The sequence below is a fragment of the Mya arenaria genome, chromosome 16 (assembly GCF_026914265.1).
Source record: "Mya arenaria isolate MELC-2E11 chromosome 16, ASM2691426v1".
Lineage (NCBI taxonomy): Eukaryota > Metazoa > Mollusca > Bivalvia > Myida > Myidae > Mya > Mya arenaria.
In genome coordinates, this window is record NC_069137.1 from 12,562,298 (window position 1) to 12,575,167 (window position 12,870).

Here is a 12,870-nt window from a genome sequence, read left to right on the forward strand (position 1 = left end):
AATGTAACTTGTATAAGGTTGAGATGTATAAGCAGGATGAATGTAACTTGTATAAGGTGGAGATGTATAAGCAGGGTGAATGTGACTTGTATAAGGTGGAGATGTATAAGCAGGATGAATGTAACTTGTATAAGGTGGAGATGTATAAGCAGGATGAATGTAACTTGTATAAGGTGGGGATGTATAAGCAGGATGAATGTTACTTGTATAAGGTGGGGATGTATAAGCAGGATGAATGTAACTTGTATAAGGTGGAGATGTATAAGCAGGGTGAATGTAACTTGTATAAGATGGAGATGTATAAGCAGGGTGAATGTAACTTGTATAAGGTGGAGATGTATATGCAGGGTGAATGTAACTTGTATAAGGTGGAGATGTATAAGCAGGGTGAATGTAACTTGTATAAGGTGGAGATGTATAAGCAGGGTGAATGTAACTTGTATAAGGTGGTGATGTATAAGCAGGATGAATATAACTTGTATAAGGTGGAGATGTATAAGCAGGATGAATGTAACTTGTATAAGGTGGAGATGTATAAGAAGGGTGAATGTAACTTGTATAAGGTGGAGATGTATAAGCAGGGTGAATGCAACTTGTATAAGATGGAGATGTATAAGCAGGATGAATGTAACTTGTATAAGGTGGAGATGTATAAGCAGGATGAATGTAACTTGTATAAGGTGGAGATGTATAAGCAGGATGAATGTAACTTGTATAAGGTGGAGATGTATAAGCAGGGTGAATGTAACTTGTATAAGGTGGAGATGTATAAGCAGGATGAATATAACTTGTATAAGGTGGAGATGTATAAGCAGGCTGAATGTAACTTGTATAAGGTGGAGATGTATAAGAAGGGTGAATGTAACTTGTATAAGGTGGAGATGTATAAGCAGGGTGAATGCAACTTGTATAAGATGGAGATGTATAAGCAGGATGAATGTAACTTGTATAAGGTGGAGATGTATAAGCAGGATGAATGTGACTTGTATAAGGTGGAGATGTATTAGCCGGATGAATGTAACTTGTATAAGGTGGAGATGTATAAGCAGGGTGAATGTAACTTGTATAAGATGGATATGTATAAGAAGGGTCAATGTAACTTGTATAAGGTGGAGATGTATAAGCAGGGTGAATGTAACTTGTATAAGGTGGATATGTATAAGAAGGGTGAATGTAACTTGTATAAGGTGGAGATGTATAAGCAGGATGAATGTATCTTGTATAAGGTGGAGATGTATAAGCAGGGTGAATGTAACTTGTATAAGGTGGAGATGTATAAGCAGGATGAATGTAACTTGTATAAGGTGGAGATGTATAAGCAGGCTGAATGTAACTTGTATAAGGTGGAGATGTATTAGCAGGGTGAATGTAACTTGTATAAGGTGGAGATGTATAAGCAGGATGAATGTAACTTGTATAAGGTGGAGATGTATTAGCAGGGTGAATGTAACTTGTATAAGGTGGAGATGTATAAGCAGGGTGAATGTAACTTGTATAAGGTGGAGATGTATAAGCAGGATGAATGTAACTTGTATAAGGTGGAGATGTATAAGCAGGGTGAATGTAACTTGTATAAGGTGGAGATGTATATGCAGGATGAATGTAACTTGTATAAGGTGGAGATGTATAAGCAGGATGAATGTAACTTGTATAAGGTGGAGATGTATAAGCAGGATGAATGTATCTTGCATAAGGTGGAGATGTATAAGCAGGGTGAATGTAACTTGTATAAGGTGGAGATGTATTAGCAGGGTGAATGTAACTTGTATAAGGTGGGGATGTATAAGCAGGATGAATGTAACTTGTATAAGGTGGAGATGTATAAGCAAGATGAATGTAACTTGTATAAGGTGGGGATGTATAAGCAGGATGAATGTAACTTGTATAAGGTGGGGATGTATAAGCAGGGTGAATGTAACTTGTATAAGGTGGATATGTATACGAAGGCTGAATGTAACTTGTATAAGGTGGGGATGTATAAGCAGGATGAATGTAACTTGTATAAGGTGGAGATGTATAAGCAGGATGAATGTAACTTGTATAAGGTGGAGATGTATAAGCAGGATGAATGTAACTTGTATAAGGTGGAGATGTATAAGCAGGATGAATGTAACTTGTATAAGGTGGAGATGTATAAGCAGGGTGAATGTAACTTGTATAAGGTGGAGATGTATAAGCAAGATGAATGTAACTTGTATAAGGTGGAGATGTATAAGCAGGATGAATGTAACTTTTATAAGGTTGAGATGTATAAGCAGGGTGAATGTTATTTGTATAAGGTGGAGATGTATAAGCAGGATAAATGTAACTTGTAAAGGGTTGAGATGTATATGCAGGGTGAATGTTACTTGCATAAGGTGGAGATGTGTATATATATATATATATATATATATCTTTTGTTTTTTACTTTTAAAAGGTGACATAACTTTGCAAGAAACGGTCCCAGATTTAATTGTTATTAGCATGCACTACTGCAAAGTATTAAGTCAGTAATTTATGTAGCGTTCACACTAGCTTAAGTTTGTTTTATAAAGCATCAAATGTTAGGTTTATTTTAATGTTTAACACTTAATCGCCAAATCACCACGGTGCTAAGTCATTATTCAAACAAATGTTGCATTATTAAACATCGTAAATAGTATATCAATCAAATCAATGAAGACACCATTAAAACTATACTACGATATTAAGAAGAAGAAAATATTCGCCGCTAGAAACATATTTAAAGTTTATATAAAATTAAAATATAATGAAATTGATTGATGATATACTGTCCAGTCGAACTAAATAAACAATTGCACTCGTAGCAGAATGTAAACTTACTTACTTTAAAGTTCCTTTAATCCCATATTCCTCACTAAATCGAGTATAAAATCAATGGCTGAACTGAACACAATGTGAATGGCTATCAATAGTTGGCATTGTTTAATTATTGAGCTTCACGATCCTATACAAAGAAGTCAGATCATATTTCTTTCCTCACATTCGCTTTTTTAAGTTTACCCACGGACGGAAAGCTATTAAATAATAAATAGTGTGCATATTCGATCGAATATTTTCAATTATTATAAAATTACTGTAATCGGCAATACTTGTATACAATGTATGTATCGTATTCTTATACATACCTTTAATTATACTCATCTCAGTTATGTTTATAATCACTAATTAAATCGCTAGTCACCAAGTCATATTTCTAGCAAAAGTAACCTTAGTATACGTATTATGTAATTTTGAAATGTTTTATTTATTTAATCAATATAAACAACATTCCAATCATATAGATCGATTCAAAGAGGAAGATCAATTGCGCCGCTAGAAAGTGCAAATATAAGTTCATATTAAGTAAAAACAGTATGAAATTAAGAAATGACGGAATCTTTTCCTTATCAGCCGATGGAATCTTTTCCTTAACAACTAATGGAATATTTTCCTGAATAAACAATATCCATTGTAGCAGAATGTAAAATGACTTACCCTTTAAGCTCCGTTTATACCATATTTGTCACTAAATCGAATATAAACGTATTGCTTTTACCGAAGCCGCGCGCACAAACACACAGTATGAATGGTCTTCAAGCATTGTCCTTATAGTCTATTTGAATTATTCAAGTCTTTATAAATAAGCGATATCATATATCACTCACAAAAGCTGCGGTATACGCTTCTTTTATTCTACCTACGGACGAAATATAATTAAAGTATTCTTTTGTCATATTGAATGGATCTTTGAATTACATGATCAATTTTAAATGAATGCTTTCTGGCTGTCTTTTTAATTTTTATAATTCAGTCCTGACATTTATAACAAAGTTTACAAGAATGCTGAGCTTATAAAGGAAACCCAACGCAGTAAATATAATACTGAAATGAAATTAAGAGATCTACCAGTCGTTTTAACTTATGCACTTGTTTGACAGTTTTTTAAGTTGTTCTCATTATAAATGGTATTGCCTGTTTTCATACTTGGGGTTAATGTCGTATAATTTTTATTATTAAATTGTGTGACGTCATTAAACTCGCGTAACCAACCCGAACGTGAGAGTCTGTTGATTTTTGACAGTTTTGAATTACTACGCGATCTACTTGCAGCGGACTTCTACGTACCAATTTTTGAGCATGTAAATCGTCCAAATACATCCGATTTTGTTTTCATTAAAAATGACCGAGAAGCTCCGAATGACACTTTACTTGACGTTACTTTCATACTTTGCCAATTGACTGACAGTTCTGACTCCGAGGTGCGATGCGATCATTAAAGACCTATTCAATTTTTGCACGAAATTCAATTTAATATTTGTATTTTGCATCTTGGCACAACGGCAAGTTGGAATAAAGGTACTAGGTATAATGTGACATAATAAAAGAGATTTATAAATGAGATTTTATTATTGAGCGGACAATCCTGACAAATAACAACAATTCCTTGTAAAATTACGCATATTATAAACATGACAATGCATACACACTTAAGCACCCATTTTCAAAAGTGCATTGAGTTGCAATTCACCCGATCCGCACCCCTTTAACATTTATAGGCCCTTTGTTTTATATGTAGTACGCATCCACGACCCACTCTACTTTAACACATACAGTCGCTTTGTTTATATCAGGCGTGAGACCACAGTTATGTTTACTATATGTTTCATATAGACACTAACCTGGCTTTTGACTTTATACACACCCCAATTGAAAAACAAGGACATGGCATCTCTAGAACAATTCAAGACACAAAATATAATCCTCAATGCCTCAACTTGTCAAAATTTTGCTTTTCTGGTCCACTTGTATACAAAGGTAACAGAACTGTTCAGTTTAACACAAGAAATATAGTGATCATGTGTTAATAGACAGTCTAAACAACACTATATGCCAAATTGTTGGCTTCCGGGACAAATGGCGCAACAAAGGAAATGGCAAAAAAACACACCAAAACTTTAAAATTCATGACAACTGCTAGTGTTTTCATGTATGAGGTGGCTACATGATGTAGAAAATGCAGAGATAGCATTATTATGCTCATTTAAAAAAAAATACTTTAAGAATCTGTTTTGAAGGCTAGATTTGGCATTAAATTCAGAGTACAGCACTTCACCATTGTCTATAAGATGCTTATTTAAACCTGATTTGCTATAAATCTCACTCATTGGAATCATTTACACACAAAGAAGTACTACAGAGTTGACTAACATCTTCATTCTTCTGAAATATTGGATTCAGAGCTGCATCTCCTGGATTCAGATTGCAGGACTATCGCCTGGGGAAAAGGCCGCAGCTAACTGGAGCTTATTGGCACATCATGATCTGCAAGCAAGACACAAAAGCAATGTTTTACACAAATAAAACTATCTGCCACTACTGTTTAAGTTTGAAAAAGGCCTGTAAACACTCATTTGAGGCATACACAACCTTTAATATAGTCATAAATGTGATAAATATGCAGAAAAGTTTATGAATTCAAAGATTTTCAGGACAAATTTAATAGAATATATAGTCTTTTGGACATTTTGCAATCAGTTTTTAACAACTCAGGTAAATCTCATCTTATTGAGTACCCAGATGCATTTTACAAGCATTCAAACCAGACATGCTTAGAATTTCTTCTTACTTGGAGATGGTATTCCTTTCTTGAAAATCCTTGCCGAGAGCTGGTATGGAAAACCACACGAGACCACAGTTTTACCAGCACTGGTTCTTGTCCTTGAAAATTCCTCTGTGGCTACAGCAACCAGGCTGGCTATTAAAATAATCAATAAATTAGGGTTTTTAAAACATTTATAATGTATTTAGGTTGTGATTTTTAATGCATTAAGCGAAAAGGCTCTATTCTTTATGAAAGCTGCTGACTTTTTATTTATTTTGCCTTGAGAAATGTCAAGTTTTTCAATGATTAAACTGAATAAATGAATGAATTAATGAATATATATGAATGATTGATAGAATTAATTAATGAATTAATGAAAGGTGGCATTATTTCTTTAAAATTGGGATCTCATTGTGTTGCTGTGATTGTTAAAGTATATGTTTTCTTGTCCATAAGCTGAAAATCATATGCACACTAAATAAAATATCATTCTGCATCCTATGTGCAGTAAGTTTTGTTTAATTGCTTATAGAATTTGCAATTAATGTAATGTTTGCTTAAAAGAGCAAACAAATTGTGTGAATAGATGCACAATACAGACCAAAGACTGATACAAGTTAGCAGTTAGAAAATAATATTATTATCAAAGCCACATCAGAAATGATTGACAACATGAAAGAAATTCATTTAGGAATGGAACAAACAGTCTCAATGGGCTTTTATGACCAAACTGTCTCACTTTGTATTTCAGTTTGGATACCATTTTCTAATATATTATCTTGAAGTACTTACAAATTACAGCATGTTGGCAAACACCAAGTACTGCTTAGCCTCTGGTGGGCAGCTTGGTGGGGGGGGGGGGGCTGTCTGGCTGGTTCTTCAACAGACAGTTCCTCCTGGGTCTGCTTCCTATGTTAAAAAAATCCCTCCATTTATACTTTGGAATTAAAAGTGAGGCTTTCATTCATTAGTCATCATCATTTGGAACTATTTCCAAACATTAAATTGAAAGTGAAAGTATTTTTTTTTTTAAAAATGTCAAAAATATATAAGAAAATTATATATCATTAATTTATATTATGTGATATAAGATTTTCACATTTCATACTCAAACACCAATATTCTATGGCTAAGCACTGTCAACTGGCCAAATTTCAACCAGATAGCTGTATAAATTAAGAATTTTTAACAATTTAAAATAGGCCACCCCTCCAAAAGCTTCCTCTATATCAGGCGTGAGACCACAGTTATTTTTACTATATGTTTCATATAGACACTTACCTGGCTTTTGACTTTATACACACCCCAATTGAAAAACAAGGACATGGCATCTCTAGAACAATTCAAGACACAAAATATAATCACAAGAACACACCATGTTGACCATTGACCCGACTGTCAAAATTGAGTTCAAATACATAACTCTTCCGCCAGGGAGTCAATCGGCTACAAACAACTAATTTTCAGACTTCCACAAGCTATGATTTTTCCAATATTTACATTGAAAAATATCAATTTCTGCAATAGAGTGTCAAATTCAGTCAAGTTCTCTGCAAAAAGAACATTTTTTGCTTCTTTTTCATTCAATTTTAATAAAATATTGATACTTGAACACAAGCACTCTTTTTTCTGTATTCACATCCGGATCTTGGTCAACGAGAGGCAGATAACTGTGGTCTTGAGCCATATCTGGTAAGTACCGCCGATCATCATTTTTGTACCACGTACAGTCCCCTTGTTTCGTATGTAACACGCACCCGAAACCAATCCACTTTTTCACGTACAGTCGGCTTGAAGTCCTCTTATAATCCTCCTTCGAAGTAATAGCCCCGATATGCACAAATTTTACAAGTAAAGCCCCCTTGTTTTAATGAAGCATGCATCTTCGATCCCGTTTCACTTTAACACTTACACTCCCCTTGTTTTCTATAAAATTCACACCACCTTTATTCGTACAGACATCTATTTAATCTAGTACGCTCCCCGATAGATTGTACTACACCTACCAATGCAACTAGGAAAGAGGTTTCATATAGGTCATTAGGTTTCTCCTTAATTCTAATACGTCCAAAACTAAGGGCGAAGCTTAGGTCTTAAAGCAACCTTAGGGCGACTACCATGGTTGTGTTGTCATGTAATGGGCAAATAAGCCAGTGAGGGTACTTTTTCGTTTTGCGCGTTTATCTCCCTTAGTTAGAATTAAGCCATTTTTGCAATGAAAATGTGTTACTGAGAAATATGTATTTTCTTTAGAATTAAGACTAGTTTTGGGTTACCCACAGAGTAAGCTCCTATTCATTCCTTTAATATTTGATAAATCATTTTCTTAAGCTGATATTTTCTACATTTTCCGTTATTATGTATTTTTCATGTTTGTTTGTATGCAGGGTTCATACTTGTAAGTTCTTGTTTTTCATTCAAACTATTGATATGTGTTTGCTATATCAGTTAGGTATATTTAAAGTTTCTAGGCATTAACTGCATTAATCTAGCAGTCCAGATTTAGACTTTTAAAGGAAAACTAGGCATTTTAACTAAGTAAGCTTGTCTTTGTAATTATATTTTTTTCTGTAGGTAATTTTGCTTGTTTTAATATAAATTTTGTTTGTTGTAGATTTCTACCTTCCCCTGGGAAGTTTGTATTGGAATAAACCTAGAAACATTACAATGGTACAGTCTTTCTTTCTGTCTGTTTTATTCAGCATCAATATCAATAACAAACATGATACATCATGTACTGAATAAAATAGAAAAGGAATATTTTCAATTGTCATATGACTTTAATGTTTCATCTATGTTAAGCATATTTCTTGCCATTTCTTGCCATGTTAGATATTGAATTGATGTGCTCAATTTAAAAAACACAAAGATTCTTTCTTTGCATTTTGAATCATTGCTTCTAACGCAGTTATCTCCCTGCTGTTACGCTATGAACGATATTAATAGGGACACGTGGGTCATATGATTAACATAATAAGTTCATGTGTAATAACATCACAAAATTGTTCGATGGTAAACATCATTAAAATTCCAAAATGGAGGACATGGACTTGTGTTAATATATTCTTAAAGGGGCTACCCACAAGGTGAAAACATTGCAAGAAAGAAAGACAGAAAAATATCAAAAACTTACATAAAAATTTATATCGTTGTGGACAACGCATCAAATCTTACTTACTGATATGTCAAATGGCTTAGGAAATATGCATCTGTTGCAGTTCATGCTCATTTTTTTTCAAAATCGAAAGTTACTTGGTTGTTTACCACGTTAACCCTAGTAAGTTTAGTAATAGGGTCGGTTTATTTATTTGTACACATAACCAGATATATATTTAACTAGAGAACCATTATGCCTTAGGATTAACTGGGAAACACATATGAGACAGCAACATGAGTGTTGCGTTTCTTATTTGAACCGTGTAAAATGACGTATTGTCGGCCTCCTTCTAGCTTGCATTGTCAATTCTAGGTTTTGTTTGAGGAAATCATGCACTTGCCGTTCTTTGTTGCATCTGGTGTCTAGCCCCTTTATACAATAATTTCTTAAGACATGTGAACATGATTATGCTGCTAGTATGCTACCGGACAGCGTTCGTAACGCAATTAAAAAAAATAATACTCTCTTGAAATGAGTTTCTTCAAGTTCCTCGGAAAAAAGGTAAACCCAATTGTCGCCAAAATATTAGAAAATGCATTCAAATCTGCGTTGATTACGTTAAAAATTGTGACTGAATCTCTAACGTCATCATGACATCGCTTGTTGTACTCTGGCGTGCTTCGGTTACGCCGTACTATGTTATTGTTATTTGCTGTTATTTTTTTGTTATTTTTCAATGTATTTACCTAATATTTATACATCGTGAACAAAAATATCAACCTTATCAAATATATATATGATTTCTAAGTATATAGTGATTTTTTTTTTCATTTTTTTACGAACTTCCCGATCACCCCTCGTACAATATTCCATTGAGTACCAATAACTTGTTTTTGATGTTTTCCGATGTACATTTGCACATTAAGCTACGAAGAAAAACCCTGTTATGAAATTATGATTTCCTGACTGTATGGTCTTATAACGAATCGCCGTTTTCACGGGACCTGCATACTTGAAAGTGTCATACATGTACAGACGAACCCCGTTAGCTCGAACTCGCTTGGCTCGATTTCCTCTTTGGCTCAAACTGGATCTAAAGGACCGATTTTTTTTAAACTGAATGTAAACATTTCTGCTTGAATCGAACTCCTCGAGGCTCGACATATATTCGCTGGTCCCATGTAGTTCGAGCCAACGGGGTTCGACTGTACCTTCTTTACAAATATCCGTGCTCAAAGTAGGTTAAATAGTTTATTAAAGTCTCATTAATTCAACAATATTTACATTTCATGATAAAAAACAAGTTTTGCCACTCAAAGTAAGAGTTATCAGAGACAATAGATATAACCCAATAATATTATTGCAAAGGGATGCTGTCTCTGTACTGTGATAAAACTATATATTAACACAATGAGAGAGTAGATACTAATGCTTATCTTAGTATAAAACATATCAAGACATTTAAATTACTGAAAATTATCGTGCACTCAAACGCATACTAGTAATAAAGAGATAAAGAGCTATCATTGCTGCGATCAGACTGGAAATGAACTAATTATCATTCATTTGTAACTTTACATTAAATAGCAATAAACTAAAAGCTTAAATGTATTACGTACATAAATAAAAGGTCATTTATTACGAATAGTGTTGCAGGTTTTGACACAAATTCTTGACAATATATTAGTTGATAATATGAAAGACAGCTTATCGGTATCTGACATGTTTTTAAGTAATGGATTGATGATTTTCGCAATTTGATGACAATTACAAAGTAATTTATGTATTATTAAATTTCTGACAATGTACAGACTCTGCATCTTTCGTCATTGCTATCATGAATAGCTTACAATGGACCTCCAATAATGCATAAACCATTCACGAAGACCTTAAACGGTGTAAAGACTCAGACTATAAGCAAGAGCTAATAAAACTAATCCAAATAATAAATAGTTCGTGGGCTGATATTTTACGAGTTTTTTTTTATTTGGCAAATCCTTCAAATCCTTTGGACACAATCTTTGGCCATTCATTCTAATTGTGATTCTAGGTTGAAGCATACTTTGTCTATAAAAATCATAAAAAGCTTAATTTATTACCCTTAAAATGATATTTGACGTCTTGCACGAAAAGTAAATATTCATGTTTAAGATTTTGTTTATCATTCCTTATTGTCAAAACATATCGGAAATACATATCGGAATATACATATCGGAATATACATATCGGGCACGTTCAGTTTACAGATACAAAACTACTGTCTATGACATCAAAAACTTTGTTAAACGAATTTGATTAAACAAGTGGTTAGACCTGTTTTTTTTGTGGATCTTATGCTTACTTTTTGCAAAAACGTCTGGTTAAATATGAATATAACCATTCAAAATTAATTCAAGCACGAAATACAATTTTTATACACCCCACCCGTTTTTTGACAGACCCGTTTAGACAAAAAGGGATTAGAAGAAACCCGTTTTGAACGTCTATTATTTCAGGCTAATCGTAGTAGTGCATGGCTTATAAACAATTAGCCAGCTTACATAAGTACATACATAAACGTATTATGGAAAATTACAGCAAAATAAAAATATAACAAGGTACTGACATGTTCATAGTTTAATTATACAAAGGCACAGTTACCATCACTTACGACCTATATTAATGGAGTCAGGTTTACGAGTTTTTGTGACAGGCCGGTTGACAAATGGACGTTTTAACTATATACAAGTGTTGTGGCGCATCTGTATAATATTAATTTGTTTGATGCATTTTATATAATATCATATTCTCCAACACCTGTTTTTGATTAAGTTGTTAAATGATAATTAATAAACAAATCAATTTAATCAGTTTTCCAACTTAAATGTATATAAAGCCGTCTATTAATCCAAATCATAACTTAAAATTATTATTCTATATCAATCACACGACCTGTGATAATAAGGCAAATATGGTTTGTTTTTTCTCCAATATATGTAAAATGTAACACCCGGAATTTAATAATTACATTTTACCCTTATGAAAAGTAATTATCACTATTCCCGTACAATTTTACAATACCACTTGTGTTAATTAGATTATTTATTTACTTATGTCGCATCGGTGTATGTTTGTTTTTATACTCTCATGTGGTTATTTTAACTGTAGCAATCATTTGCTGTTGCGATAGTTTGATCGTCTATGCAATACATGAATTGTCGTTGCTGTTGTTGTTGTTGTTGTTGTTATCAAAGCAATTTTTTCCAGCTATGTCTTGATGTCAAGATGTTCATTAAAGTCTGAGCCATTTGTTTACTTTAAGGTTGGTTGTATATCAAAAAAGTCGATTAACTTAAATATTATACTACAATAAAGAAATACCATAACAATTATTGATTTATTATTTAGGTTATTTTTACAACTCTATTATTTGAAGGTGATTGATGCTGAAATATGGCTTATTTGAATTATATTCGTATGCAACTAGTTCACTTCATTTAAGTATTAAGACAACAAAACGGTAATTATTAAGAGCTTCTTTACGTAACTCTTTTCCCCTAATTCTTTGAAATGTGGCGCTGTTTCAGTGCTATTTTCATGTTAAGCGCTTTGCCAGCCGAGCGGCCATTGTTTATAGTTTAAAATTTAATCCCACTCTCCCTACCCTTTTTAATAAGAATAAATAGGTTTTGCCTTATTTTATTTTTATTTATTTTTCTAAATATCTTTTGTATGTTGTTCTTATATAAAAAAATTGTTAATTGTTTTTTATGTTTATATGTCATGAATATTTATTATTCGTATACACATTGTTTGTGTAAAATATTTATGTTTATTCACTACTTGTGTGGTTAATTCTTGTGTTACATGGCGTGTTTGGAGGCTGATTGCATAATATATCGTTGTATAATTCACTTTACAGGCTCCCTTTTTCGGCCAAAATTTATTAAACTATTTATTTAAAGTCTGCTTTGCTTTTCTGTGTTCCATCTTCACGATTTGAGCTTCCAGGATAATTATAATAATAACATCAAAAACGAAATTTAAATTATTTTTATTACAGGCGTAATTCAATCGCGACCCTTAAAACAGAAAAAAAAAACATTACAAAAATAAATACATAAACATATTCCTCCGTAGATTACATATGTATTGATGGGCATCTGGCGATAATTAGTGAATGCATATAATATTATGAATACTAATCAGA

General features: G+C 32.9%; 1 protein-coding gene and 1 long non-coding RNA gene across 2 annotated transcripts in view; both read right to left on the reverse strand.

Moving 5' to 3' along the window:
* Positions 1-3,543, reverse strand: part of LOC128222282 (uncharacterized) — a 31,912-nt gene extending 28,369 nt beyond the window's left edge. The window contains exon 1 of the mRNA XM_052931245.1: positions 3,478-3,543. The gene's annotated coding sequence lies outside the window, so the exon portion shown is untranslated. The remainder of the gene's footprint in view (positions 1-3,477) is intronic.
* Positions 3,544-5,257: 1,714 nt separating this feature from the next.
* On the reverse strand, positions 5,258-6,407 carry LOC128221893 (uncharacterized). The gene is made up of 3 exons (XR_008259019.1): positions 6,377-6,407; positions 5,609-5,737; positions 5,258-5,304 (listed from the first exon to the last, which is right to left on the reverse strand). It is a non-coding gene; the product is annotated as an uncharacterized LOC128221893 (long non-coding RNA).
* Between the last annotated feature and the right edge of the window lie 6,463 nt (positions 6,408-12,870).